The 14,269-nt window shown below is 43.6% G+C and overlaps 1 long non-coding RNA gene across 1 annotated transcript; it reads left to right on the forward strand.

Moving 5' to 3' along the window:
• Positions 1 to 6,811: 6,811 nt before the first annotated feature.
• Positions 6,812 to 7,694, forward strand: LOC130391461 (uncharacterized). The gene is made up of 3 exons (XR_008896900.1): positions 6,812 to 6,935; positions 7,385 to 7,463; positions 7,583 to 7,694. It is a non-coding gene; the product is annotated as an uncharacterized LOC130391461 (long non-coding RNA).
• The last annotated feature ends 6,575 nt before the right edge of the window (positions 7,695 to 14,269 follow it).

Genomic DNA, 14,269 nt, shown 5'->3' on the forward strand with positions numbered 1-14,269 from the left:
CGTCAACGTCTAATGACATACGTCGACGACTAATGATAACGTCACAGATTAGGGACTAGCAATGACGTCACAGGGTAGGGTTGTCCCATCTGGTAGTTAAAGAAGGGTAGGGGTAGGGGGTTGGCTTAAAAGTTAGGGTTATGGTGAAGGTTGAGCAGTGAGGGGTTGAGCAATGAGCAATGAATTCGGATTTAGCCCAAGTCGCCCATGCATCTGCAACCAAACATGTGTGTACTTTAACTCAAGCCCAAGTGCTTCAGGGTGTTTACAGGGTATTAGTGGCTACATGTTTCCTCAATTAAAATAAATACACTTTTCAATGGCAGTTGCGGGATATTGTGTATTTATCAACCACACCCAACATGTCATGCAGCTTTGTCTAGACAAGTCATCGGTGAGTAGTACTATCCTGCTGTCAAAGACATGGTTTTGATGCTTGCGTTTTTTTAAAACCACCAATATGGTATATATGTGTCTAGAATTTCTGCAGCAAGTGGTAAACCCAATGTGACCTCAAGTCAGCCGGTCTGCAAGTGGAATCCAGGATCAATGAGAATGCTTGTCTCGACCCACATACACAACGGCAACAGGTTGTCAAACTTAATACCTCTTTAAAACAGAGTTTAAGCTGTTTCTTATATAGCAAGTATAAAACCAAGATACCTATACAGTTTGCAGTCTAGTCCTGTTTTTGTCTAATGATATGTTTTTCCCTGTAAGCTAATTGAATTGTGAGTTTTGTTTTAAAACAATTGAATAAACTTTAGTGAAAGCTATACTGACCCTTTTTTCTAGACCATAGTGTTATGACAAACGATGCTGAACCCGAGAGCAGACGGAGACGATGTTGAATTGATGAAAAAGGGTTTATTGAACAAGGCGGGGGAGCAGGTAGTGGATGAGGTAGCCGGGGGGAGAGCGAGGCAGGCGAGCTGGAGTGAGGGATCTGGATAACTGCAGGCAGAGGAAAACAGAGTTGGGTTGTGGTCAAAAACAACAAGTGACCAGAGAGCGAGAGCGAGGTAACAAGAATTACTGGAGCCAGGCATGTATCATTACCACTGTAGTGCGTAGTACGATCTGGCACCGACAGCAGGGAATCCAAGGGTTTATGAAGGGGAGTTGATTGGAGATGAAGACCAGGTGACCATGATTGCAGATGAGGGCCAGGTGTGAGGTGAGACGGACAGGAGGAGTGGCAGACCCAGGAGGAGGAAAACACAGCAGACTGCTGTGACCACACAACAAGCACATGCAATGGCACACAAGCATGCAGAACCACAAATCATGTTGCACACAACAAGTGATTCTTACAGTGATAATGACTTGCAGATGCGTAACTCCTACAATGCACAAAGCAAAGTCCTAATGCTGCCTTCATGCCAGCAACACAAAGGCAAGGCAAGGCAAGGCAAGGCAACTTTATTTATATAGCACTTTTCATACACAAGGCAGACTCAAAGTGCTTCACATATAAACATTGTTATACAATACAATAAAATAATAGATAAGTAAAAGAAAACATATGCAAAGAAATGAGTAAAATAGAAAGTGCAATGTATTTAAGATCAGGGGCCGTATTCACAAAGGATCTTAGGGCTAAAAGTAGGTCTGAACAACCAATCACCGAACTGACCGCTTCTAAACTCGTGCACGAGAATTGACGTAATCCATAGCAATGGCGCGTCACTCTTAGTTCACTCTTTGTGATTTATCCTTAGTAAGAGTAGGTCTCAGCGGCTTTGTGAATAACTTTTAAGAAAAAACTCCTACGTAAAATGTTTTAGCGCGAGTTAGGAGCACTCCTAGCGGTAAGATAAAATGCTTTGTGAATACGGCCCCTGATCAACAGTCTCTCTGGTATCCGCGTCGGGACTCCAACCCGACCTAAAAGGAACTTGGTACTTTCTCTGGGACTCCAACCCGGATTCTAGTAACCCTTATCCTTTCTCTCTGGTATCAGATCATGTATCTTTCTGGTAAAAAATAGAAAATTTTATTGAAAGTCAAAAAGGCTTTTTAGTAAGTAAAATTGAAAGTGCAATGTATTTAAGAAAGTGAGAAAATTAAATTGAAAGTTATTGACTTCTATTGACTACAAAGAACAAGTCTAATCCTGCCATAAACGACAGAAACTAGAAGTCTAACTGTTCAAGCTCAGAGGAAAAAAAGCTTTTCAAATAAGCACAGGTCAAATGATTCAGGTGATTTGCCTCCAGAAAAAAAGAAAATCCCTTTTTAATGAAAGAGAAGATTTTAATAATTGTAATGATCAACACAGAGATAAGAAACACTGCTATTTGAATCCTGATGGTCCAGTGGTCCAGTGGTATTTATAGTCCATATCAGCAGAGGCTTCTCCAGTGAGCAGAGGGAGGAAGATTCTCCTTACCATTGTTGAGAATAAAAAATGCAGATTGTCCAGACTACTGTAATGAATTAATGCCCTTAAATATGACTACTTTAATGCCTTGTATTGTTCGTTTCCCTGGGTAAAGGGATATTAGCACCCCCTATCGCCTATTGACAATTACTTCAGGTAGGACGTTCCTCCCTTAAAGGCCAGATTCCACTGGACACGTTACGGCAGCGTAAAGGCCTCCACACACCGGCGCCGCAGCGGCGCGTCAAAAAGTCTGCCCCCATTATTCCGGGTGTACTAGCCAGGCCCGGTACCAGAACAGAATGCCTTGGGGTGCATCTGAGATTACACCAGTACTATACTAAAACCAGCTACACAGCTTCAGTTCAGACTTCGCTATTTTACACACAGGCTTTTCCTACCATAGACAAGCACTTCTGCGTAGTTCTACTGACATGTTGGGACAACAAACAATTACTGTGCTTAAAAGATGGTATCATATCATGTCTTGTGATGTGGAGAACATTTCAGCTTCAACATTAGCTTATTGATATCTTAGATAGCTTTGAATATGAGATAGGTTTTTGATATGTGTGATGTGTGAGGTGTAAAAAAGAACAGAATTCTACACAAAAAAACAAACATGTGACTGCAATTCAAAAATAAAGTTTATTTTTTATTAATTGTGGCAGGATATTTGACATAACAAATAATTGTACATTGCCACTTAAAAATAAAACAGATTTTAGCTGAACAAGGAAAGAACACTTTCAGACTTTGAACTTTGAACAAAAAGTAATCAGTATAATACTAAGTTAACACGATTGTAAATAAATACAATAAAAAGAAATATGGGTTCTTATGAAAATAATACATTTAATACATGTATTGGATATCCAACGGATATATAACTGTTGCTGCCGAAGAAGTTCAAAGTCACCACCGTGCGCACCATAGATATACTATATGGGTGCGTGCATTTTGCACACGATGCCGGCCGGCGGCCAATCACAGCAGCGCTGATATAGAGCGACAACATTGCGACCTCGAGTGTGATATTGCTTTATACACGTTTTATACTAGTAAAATGTACTGTTAATAATAATAATTGACAATAGATTTTGATTTGTTTGTTTATTTAACGATATAAAATAATGAAATTGCTTCCGGCAACAAAAATAGATCCCCACTGTGTGGACTGTTGCCAAGCAACATATACACAAAACACCATACATAAATGCGGAGTGATTTTGTCAGTTTGGTGAACAGTCAGAATGATGTTGGATGCTGATATCTCAAAGGTATTTAATGGAAATTGTCACAGGTTTCATTACAATTTGTTTTGGGAGCAAGTATTTTATTATTTTTTATCATATTTATAAAAAAAAAATATGTATATATTATTATTTTTTTTTCAATTGAGGGTGCAAACTTTTTTTTTGGGGGTGCAATGCATGCTTATGCACCCCCGTAGAACCGGGCCTGGTACTAGCCCACACCGGCGCCGACTAGCTGCACGGCAGCGTTCCGCGCCGCGCCGCCCAACTACTCTTCGAGCCAATGTTCTATTCCCGAGCGCCGTCGCCGCCCCTGAAAAAGCGCTTTGTAAAAGCTGGTTTGTACATCCCGGGTCCCGTAGGCACCTCCATATCTACCCCTCACCACTGGATGTCGCCCTCTTTCGTTTGTGAGAAACAATTACGAGAATGGACGATGAGAGACTGGTCGTCGAGGTGGAAAAATATGTCGAATTGTATGACCAAAGTACCCGTCATTACAAAGACAACTCCAAAAAGGTCTTTGCCTGGCGAGCCATAGCTCTGGAGATTGGATCTTCAGGTGAGAAATCAACAATGGTGGACTAAATACCCAAACCATCAACCATAATGGGAAATAGACGAAATTAAGTCACATCACACCATGTAGGTAGTAACCAGATTAGCCTACTTGTAATATATATATTTTTATTTAAGGCAAGGCAACTTCATTCATATAGCACTTTTAATACATGAAGCAGACTCAAAGTGCTTCACAGAAACATTCTCATACAATAAAATAGATAAGTAAAAGAAAACACAGGCAAAGCTCAAAAATGAATTGTCATGTATTAACTGTCTCTCTGGTATCAGATCATGTATTAACTGTCTCTCTGGATTTAAGGAAAAATAACATTAAGTGTCTCGAGCACTCAAATCAAATACACTGGCTACTGAATCCAGCACAGCAATAACATCACTGTATTTATCCCGAGGTATATATATAAAAAAGTATATATATATATATGCAAAAGAGTATACCAGAGAGGGATAATAACTAGATTATAGGTCATCATATAGGCTGCACCATATGGTTCTGCCATTGCACACTTGGCGAATTGAAATATTGGCGTGCCTCTCAGGATCTGCCCGGAGCTCCTGGACCAGATTGTGGCATACCCCCTGTTCTTGTCTCTGTTCATTGATGGGGTGCACCCAAACCCTTCGTCTTCTCCTTGCCCGCCTACAGCGCAGGAGAAGAAGGGCAGCCCCCCTCTGTCTGGCAACAGTTATTTATTCTGTTGAAATAAAAAAAACCTCAATAAAATGTAAAAGAGCTTGCTCAATTAAAATGGATAACTACTGGCTGCATACATGTAAATGTGTGGCTATGTTAAGGCTATATAGATGGATAGATAGATAGATAGATAGATACTGTATTGGTCCCAATGGGGATCAATAAAGCCATCCAGGAGCTCAATACAATAAATACACACAATAACAATTGGCCTTAAAAGGTGACTGCACTTTATACTAAAAAGGCTTAATAGAAGGTCCTGCAGTTATTGAGATTGTTGATGCAGTAGATGAATAATGGCAAAATATAAAATAAATAAGAAGTGACAGTAAATTGCCCTACAAACCGAGTTGATCTGATGCTTGAAAACATACTTTCACTGCGCAGATTATACATTTTTCAAATTATTCAGCCAAAAAGATGGAAAATAAATAAACTAGGCTCCAATAGGCTACTCACCCATTGCGTTTCGTCTCTTTGCTGCGGTTGATTGACAGGTGACTTCCTGATTTTATACTGCAGCGCGGCCGTCGCGCCGCCTCCTGTTGGTGCTAGGGGCGTGCTTTTGACGCGCGTAAAATGCACGCTGCGCCGCTGCGGGGCCGGTGTGTGGAGGCCTTTACGGCTGCGGCACGCCGGCCGCGGTCACCGCAGCAGATAGGTTCCACTCTAATCAATGAGACCATTTCCACCGGGAGCGGCTGCGGAACGCCTCAGCAGCGTCCCGGGAGCGTCTCGCCACGCCGCAGTGCTATCATTCCATAGCTATTTTTGCCGCAGGCCGTTGCTGAACCGCTTCAATTTCAACAGAGCAGATCGAGCAGGGCAGGAAGTGAAAAAGTAAAAGCCATAGAGCATCCGGTCAATTTTAAAAATAAAACACAATACTCAGCTCATGTAGCCTATCACAACTTCACATCAACATTATTACGTCATGACAGGTGGCACCAGGTCAGCAGCCAATCAATCAAGGGGTCTCAGAAGGTCGGCAACATGGACGACGAGAGACTCATTGTCAAAGTTCAGCAACATGAAGTCATTTATGTACCAAATCATCCTTTTTATAAGGACAATGGCCGGAAGGAAAAAGCGTGGCATTTAATTGCAGTAGTTTTGGGAGTGGAAGGTACGGGTACATAAGGTTTAGAATTATTGCGTGATCTCGTGATCTCGCGTGAATACGGCTGGCTCGCAAGGCAGCGCTGCGCTGCCGTAACGCGCAGGGACGTGCACAGGGGGGTTGCTCAGGTTGCTTGGGCAACTGCCCATATGCCCCTCTTCGACTCACGTTGCCCTTCCGAGGAAAAAAAAAAAAATATATTATTTAATCATTTAATGGATGCAGAATTTCATGTAAGGCCTAGATAAAAAAAATCGCCACTCGAAACATTTCATAAAGTAAGCGTAGCCTCATTCAATTCCGTTCGGGCACTGAGAGTGAAAGTCAGTAGGGGGAGGGCAACCTCTGCCGCGCGGCAACAGCCGCTTTTGCCGCCTCCCCTCTGCCGCCCTTCACTCATTGAAATGAATGGAGGCGGCGAGTTGCCGCACGGCGTGTGAAAGCTGCTTTACGTAGAAGCAGCGCTGCACGCGACCGGAACACCGGCACCTGTGAGACGACTGCCTTGATGTTGTCGGAAAAGGTGAATTTGAGATGTATAACAAACAAACAATCATCATCACGTTTTATGAAATGAATTACAATCTTCATAAATCCAGGCTCAGTTTGCCACGTAACGTTTAGCCTAAATAATCAGACAGCTAGCTAGCTTGCAGACAAGCAAGCTAGCTCGTTATCACATAGTCTACACATTTCTTGGTAGCCAAACTAAGCTACATGTCTGCTGATAGTTAGTTTCTAACATTTCGTTTTAACAAGAAGAATAAATTATGGAAGTAATGCATCACATGAATTCTTTCATTCAAAATGGTTCATGCCTAAATCTTATCACTATTTTGGGTATTGTTTGTTATTGTTAAGTGAAGCCGAAATGCCCAGTGAAAAGAGGAGGATTCAGGAGTGTTACGTATTTTAAGAATCTAAGCTACCCACACATAGACCCAATGAAGACCAAACATATTAGCCGTAAATACCATACATAGCCACAAGGGGAGCCTTACTGAAGGCTGCAATAGATACTTTATCCACAGAGGGCAGCACCACAGACCAAGCGAGGAAAACCGAGGATTACGTCCCACCGGTTTTCTCCAAGTCTTCCGGTCCTCCGAGTCCATAAGAAAGCCTCCACATCGTGGAGACAGGTAGAACTCTCCAGGCAGCGCTAGGACATTCGTGGGTTAAAGTCTTAGACCAGCTAGGAGAACACTCTCGCACGTGCTAAGGCACATCTTCAATCTCTCTTAACTTCAGAGCATCAGTTTACCATACCGAAAATACTTTATACAAATAAAGTCTCTTTAAAGCTATTCCTTTGGATTCGACCCCTCTTTCCTTGAAGAACATAATAGGAGAGAGAGAGACAACTAAAGGAGGCAGCAAAGAGGAGCACATCACTACAGGGTTGGCTACGAAAAAGCCAAACAGCAGGTGGGACAGAGACTTTGCATAGTGATAAAAAATTATACTGTGTAGGCTAATTGATAAATTAATCAGACTCATATTTTAGCCTACTAATGGCAATTTTTCATAATTACATTACGTTTAAGATGAGGAGCAGTCACAAGCCTCCAGACACTCGGAAAATGTGGACCAGGAGGAGGCACATAGGGCAGGTAGGCCTAAGTGCTGATCACCATATATGAGAGGACCATGCTAGAAAGTACAGGGTTAAAGAGCTGCATGGGGGGGGGGGTGCCCTTATTTCAGGTCAGAGCAACTGCCCCTCAAAATTCCTGTGCACGTCCCTGGTAACGCGCCCGGTGGAAATGCAAGCAGGATAGAGTCGCAGCCGTACCGTGCCGCAGCCATAAAGGCCTCCACACACCGGCGCCGCAGCGCAGCGTCTCGTATTTTACGCGCGTCAAAAGCACGCCCCTAGCACCAACAGGAGGCGGCGCGACGGCCGCGCTGCAGTATAAAATCAGGAAGTCACCTGTCAATCAACCGCAGCAAAGACACGAAACGCAATGGGTGAGTAGCCTATTGTAGCCTAGTTTATTTATTTTCCATCTTTTTGGCTGAATAATTGGAAAAATGTAGGCTAATCTGCGCAGTGAAAGTATGTTTTCAAGCATCAGATCAACTTAGTTTGTTGGGCACTTTATCGTTTTATTTACTGTCATTTCTTATTTATTTTATATTTTGCAATTATTCATCTACTGCATCAACAATCTCAATAACTGCAGGACCTTCTATTAAAGGCACCCAGTGCAACTTTCGAGGCTTAAAAATAAACATTAAATTTCTAGCCTTTTTTACACGTCGTAAGTTTCAATAACTCCATACCATTACATACCGACATTTAAGCAGCAAAGATGAGACGTTGTTGTGTGGTGAGAACTGATACAAAATCGATAACAACAACAATGCCGCCATTTTCTTTATTTTTTGTAACCTACAATAAATAAAGCAGGCTTCCAGTCAATGGAAAAATGGCTTCTCCCCACCGGCGATTGTTGTTGTTTACGATTTTCTATCAGTTCTCGCCACACAACGACGTCTCATCTTTGCTCCTTGAATGTCGATATGTAATGGTATGGAGTTATTGAAACTTACTACGTGTAAAAAAGACTTGAAATTGAATGTTTATTTTTCATTGAATGTTTACATAAAGTTGCACTGGGTGCCTTTAAGCCTTTTTAGTATATAGTGCAGTCACCTTTTAAGGCCAATTGTTATTGTGTGTATTTATTGTATTGAGCTCCTGGATGGCTTTATTGATCCCCATTGGGACCAATACAGTATCTATCTATCTATCCATCTATCTATCCTTAACATAGCCACACATTTACATGTATGCAGCCAGTAGTTATCCATTTTAATTGAGCAAGCTCTTTTACATTTTATTGAGTTTTTTTTATTTCAACAGAACAAATAACTGTTGCCAGACAGAGGGGGGCTGCCCTTCTTCTCCTGCAAGGAGCAAGGAGAAGACGAAGGGTTTGGGTGCACCCCATCAATGAACGGAGACAAGAACAGGGGGTATGCCACAATCTGGTCCAGGAGCTCCGTGCAGATCCTGAGAGGCACGCCAATATTTCAATTCGCTACTAAGTGTGCAATGGCAGAACCATATGGTGCAGCCTATATGATGACCTATAATCTAGTTATTATCCCTCTCTGGTATACTCTTTTGCATATATATACTTTTTTTTTATCCCTCGGGATAAATACAGTGATGTTATTGCTGTGCTGGATTCAGTAGCCAGTGTATTTGATTTGAGTGCTCGAGACACTTAATGTTATTTTTCCCTAAATCCAGAGAGACAGTTAATACATGATCTGATACCAGAGAGACAGTTAATACATGACAATGCATTTTTGAGCTTTGCCTGTGTTTCCTTTTACTTATCTATTTTATTGTATGAGAATGTTTCTATGAAGCACTTTGAGTCTGCTTCATGTATTAAAAGTGCTATATGAATGAAGTTGCCTTGCCTTAAATAAAAAAATATATATTACAAGTAATCTGGTTTCTACCTACATGGTGTGATTATATGTGACTTGATTTCGTCTATTTCCCATTATGGTTGATGGTTTGGGTATTTAGTCCACCATTGTTGATTTCTCACCTGAAGATCCAATCTCCAGAGCTATGGCTCGCCAGGCAAAGACCTTTTTGGAGTTGTCTTTGTAATGACGGGTACTTTGGTCATACAATTCGACATATTTTATCACCTCGACGACCAGTCTCTCATCGTCCATTCTCGTAATTGTTTCTCACAAACGAAAGAGGGCGACATCCAGTGGTGAGGGGTAGATATGGAGGTGCCTACGGGACCCGGGATGTACAAACCAGCTTTTACAAAGCGCTTTTTCAGGGGCGGCGACGCTCGGGAATAGAACATTGTCTCGAAGAGTAGTTGGGCGGCGCGGCGCGGAACGCTGCCGCGCGGCTAGTCGGCGCCGGTGTGTGCTAGTACACCCGGAATAATGGGGGCAGAGTTTTTGACGCGATGCTGCGGCGCCGGTGTGTGGAGGCCTTAACGCGGCCTTAACGCGTGCGGTGGGATCCCGGCGTAAGGCCCGATTCCACTGGACACGTTACGGCAGCGTTACGGCTGCGGCACTTTTTGGCCGCTGTCACCGCAGCAGATAGGTTCCACTCTAATCAATGAGACCATTTCCACCGGGCGCGGCTGCGGAACGTCTCAGCAGCGTCCCGGGAGCGTCTCGCCACGCCGCAGTGCTATCATTCCGTAGCATTTCTATTTTTGCCGCAAGCCGTTGCTGAACCGCGTCAATTTCAACAGAGCAGATCGAGCAGGGCAGGAAGTGAAAAAATAAAACCCATAGAGCATCCGGTCAATTTTCTAAATAAAACACAATATTCATATACTCAATACTCAAATAGCTCATGTAGCCTATCACAACTTCACGTCAACATTATTACGTCATGACCAGTGGCACCAGGTCAGCAGTCAATCAATCAAAGGGCCTCAGAGGGTCGGCAACATGGATGACGAGAGACTCATTGTCAAAGTTCCACAACATGAATTCATTTATGTACCAAATCATCCTTTTTATGAGGACAATGGCTGGATGGACAAAGCGTGGCATTTAATTACAGTAGTTTTGGGAGTGGAAGGTGAGTAGGCTACATTAGGTTTAGGATTATCGCGTGATCTCGTGTGAATACAGCTGCCGCTCCGCTGCCGTAACGCGCCCGGTGGAAATGCACGCAGGGCAGAAGTCGCAGCCGTTCCGTGCCGCAGCCGTAACGCGGCCGTAACGTGTCCGGTGGAATCCCGGCGTAAGCCTCCATTGACTCCATGATTTACTCCCATTCATTTCCCGAAAGTGTTGGTGGCCGGTGAATAACATGGGGTTCAATGGGAGAGAGGAGGAAAGTCCTAAGGGATGTGAGTAGCTAAGGGATCTAGATCCCGCCTACATCTATTCAGGATTAGGGTTGAGCCCTGGCTGCGCTATGAACAAATAAGCAGGAGCCCTGGCTGTGGAGCAGCCCGGAGGGAGTGGTTATCCCCTCACGTTTAGGCTACGAGAACCAACAAACCTGCTCAGTCGTATGCCTCGTTACCACCGAGCGGTGCGCTACTGGTCGTTGCAGTACAGTGCAGCTCTGTTCGCTTATATTGACGAACAGAGCAACGTTTCCATTGCCCGTGGCCGGGCTGCCCGCGGCCAAACTGCGGAGCACGCGAGAAGGATTGAATTGATCTATAAATGAAGTTCCTCAATCTTAATTGTCTTAACACCATGACCAACATTCTGAAACACCCATTAACATCCACATTTGCCTCAAACAATGTTAGGCTTACAGCCCACGTATACTCCACTCTCTGCTGTCCAACCTGGTTAATGGAAACACAAAGTGAGAAACACACATTAATGTCCCCATTCCCCCTGCCAAACCCCCAAGGGGCCGTTTCACACACTGCTATGCGGTGTGTTTGTGTGTCCAACGAGAAGAAATAACTCCTCACTTCCCTAATGAGCATGGAGGAATAGAAGCTGTGGATCAATCTACTCCCACACACTGTAAATCACACACACCTGGAGTGAGGAGGAGACAGGGAGGGCCAAACCTCCAGCTCTCCACTTTATTCTTCTGTGGGGCCACCAGCACTGAACCCCACCCTGGGCCCTGTTAGGGCTTCAGATTGGAACCAGGACTAGTGTTTATGAGAGGAGATGGAAAGCCGTCTAATAAGGCTACACAGGTGGTCCACTTTGGTGGTCAACCCGTTTAACACATTTACGTTTTCCCATCATCCCCATAGAAGATATAAATCATAGGTAGATACTAAGAATTGTCTAATTACAATGGCTAAAATGAGATCAACACACTGTGTTACTTAATATATGGTTTACGAAGGTTTCATGGATTGTTTTCTTCTTTTTAAAATACAGCGACCGAGCATCGAATTGTTAGTTGTTCTGCTGACTCAGCAGGTAGGCATGTTTGGGGGCATAGGAAAAACAAGATTCCAACAACCGCGGCCCTCATTAGAGCAGTGGCTGTAGCGCAGGCAACCCACAACAGGAAACCCAGGATTAATCCCACAACAAACCTTAGGCAGCAGGGGAAGTGACGCCTACTTCATCCCTTCACGCCCCCCCCCCCCCCCCCCCCCATCATTCTCCCTCACACACACACACACACACACACACACACACACACACACACACACACACACACACACACACACACACACACACAAACACACACTAAGATTGTCCCGGACTCAGTCACACCTCACCCCCTAATTTCCACCAGACGTGGGCTGTCCCGTCCATCCCTCCCGGCTATGAGGGCACTGTGGGAAGTGCAGAGTGGTGAGAATCATGGCGACTTGTTTATGAGCACTCAGAGCAGTGGGCGACATTTTTAAGAGAGTGGTGGCACAGGTAATTCATTAAGAAGGGACCCTCTCCGGAGGAAATGAAACTCCTTTCAGTTGGGTGTAGAGTCAGTCCATGTGGAATGTTGTAGAAAGAGCCATGATGTTTACGCCATGTCATGTGAATGTCATGTTTCAACTACAGATTAATCATGCAGCCGCTATGCTTAAACGCAACTCGAAGAACGCTAAGATTTTGGAAAAGACATCACTGACTCATGATTCCCATTGTTGTGCACTGTCACCATGTCCAGCGCACTATCAACCATAAATACTTATTTTTGTTCAGCGTAGCAGCGCTGTACCTGGCCTAGCACTAGAACAGGAGTGCTGACATCTTAAGGAAATGTAATTAGGCTGAAAAGGTGCAAAGGGCACCAGTTACTACATCCCAAATGTATTACTTCCGTACCGATAGAGGTGGTGAATCAGATATTGTTCTAAATGAGGCCCAAGTGAAGGGGCACACAGTCCTATTGTTGTTGCACAGTGGTACTACTACTACTAGGCTTCAGAGCTCTGACACGTCAGGACTTTACAACAGCACTGAGAAGTAAACACAGCACTCTCTCGACATCTGTTCCTTGCAGGCCGGGAACCGTAGCAACAATGTCAAAATATCGGAGGGATTTTTTTATGCCACACAAGACAACCCTGCCATTCAAGAGATGGAGAATAATGAAAACATGGCTGAATGCTTACAATGGGATTTGAAAACAGTACTTCCAGCGATCATATTGGGGCTTCAAATGAAAGGTTAAGCTAGTAAGGAGGTTAGATTACATTTATCAACTTTTAAATATTTTCAAGTAGGCCAACAACGAGGTGTATAATAACGGCTCATTTTGTTTTGTTATACGACCAAATATATGTGATTGTACACATCTCACCGTCCATACTGCCTTTGTTCATGGGTGGCATATAACACATGATTACTACATAATAAATATATTTGTGAACCATCATCCTTTAAATCAAATGATAATAATAATTACAACTCACTGAGATGAATTGACAGTAACAACCATGTGTGATAAATGTGCTGTAAAGTTTCCTAGTTGAGTCTTACTAAACCTCACTGCTGTGGTTCTGATCCAGTTCACAGTAAGGCAGTGCCCCCTGCTGTCTGAACACCAAACCAGCAGGCGTCAGGGGGGAAGACATGCAGAAAGAATGTGCTGTGCAGTTTTCCAGGCGCCTAATTATAAAGCAGAATGTGTTTTAACCAGCCGGCCACCAGATGAGGAGGAAGAGAGGCCAAATCTATCACCCTCTCTGTTATTAGGCTTCACAGGCACTTGGCAGGACATGCCAGATTTCTCACTTCTGACTCCAAGCGGGCACAGACCGAGGAGAGGTGGAAGGGGGGCATACCTTTTTTTCACTGTAGTCCAAATAATTGCCTCATTATTCCCCAATAAGTCATTCAGAGTTTTTTTCCCCATGGCCTCACACCTCGGACACATGCATGACACACAACCAGAGTGGGGAGGAAATTGAAACAAGTCCAGCAACAAACTAGAACAGCAGAGAAGAAGCTGCACGCGTCAACTTTAATTAGAACTGGAGAGAAATTGAATGGCTTCAGCAGCATAGTGAAAATCTGCCTTCAATCATGTTTGTGTTATGAGTTATAACATATAGTAAAAGGTGGAATTCATAATTGCAACCCAGCTTGGATTGCAATTGTGAATCATTGAAAATACAAGCGCACTGAGAGAATGGGGGGGAGCTGCAGATTATGAAAACTAGAGTTGTCGCGCACGCGTTGCGCGCGCTCAACCTCTTTGTAATTAAACCCATAGCAATCATGTGGAGACCCCAGTCGATAATGTAACAAATTTCTGAGCACATAATACAATAACATTT

This window comes from Gadus chalcogrammus, chromosome 11 (genome assembly GCF_026213295.1).
Source record: "Gadus chalcogrammus isolate NIFS_2021 chromosome 11, NIFS_Gcha_1.0, whole genome shotgun sequence".
NCBI classification, from domain to species: domain Eukaryota; kingdom Metazoa; phylum Chordata; class Actinopteri; order Gadiformes; family Gadidae; genus Gadus; species Gadus chalcogrammus.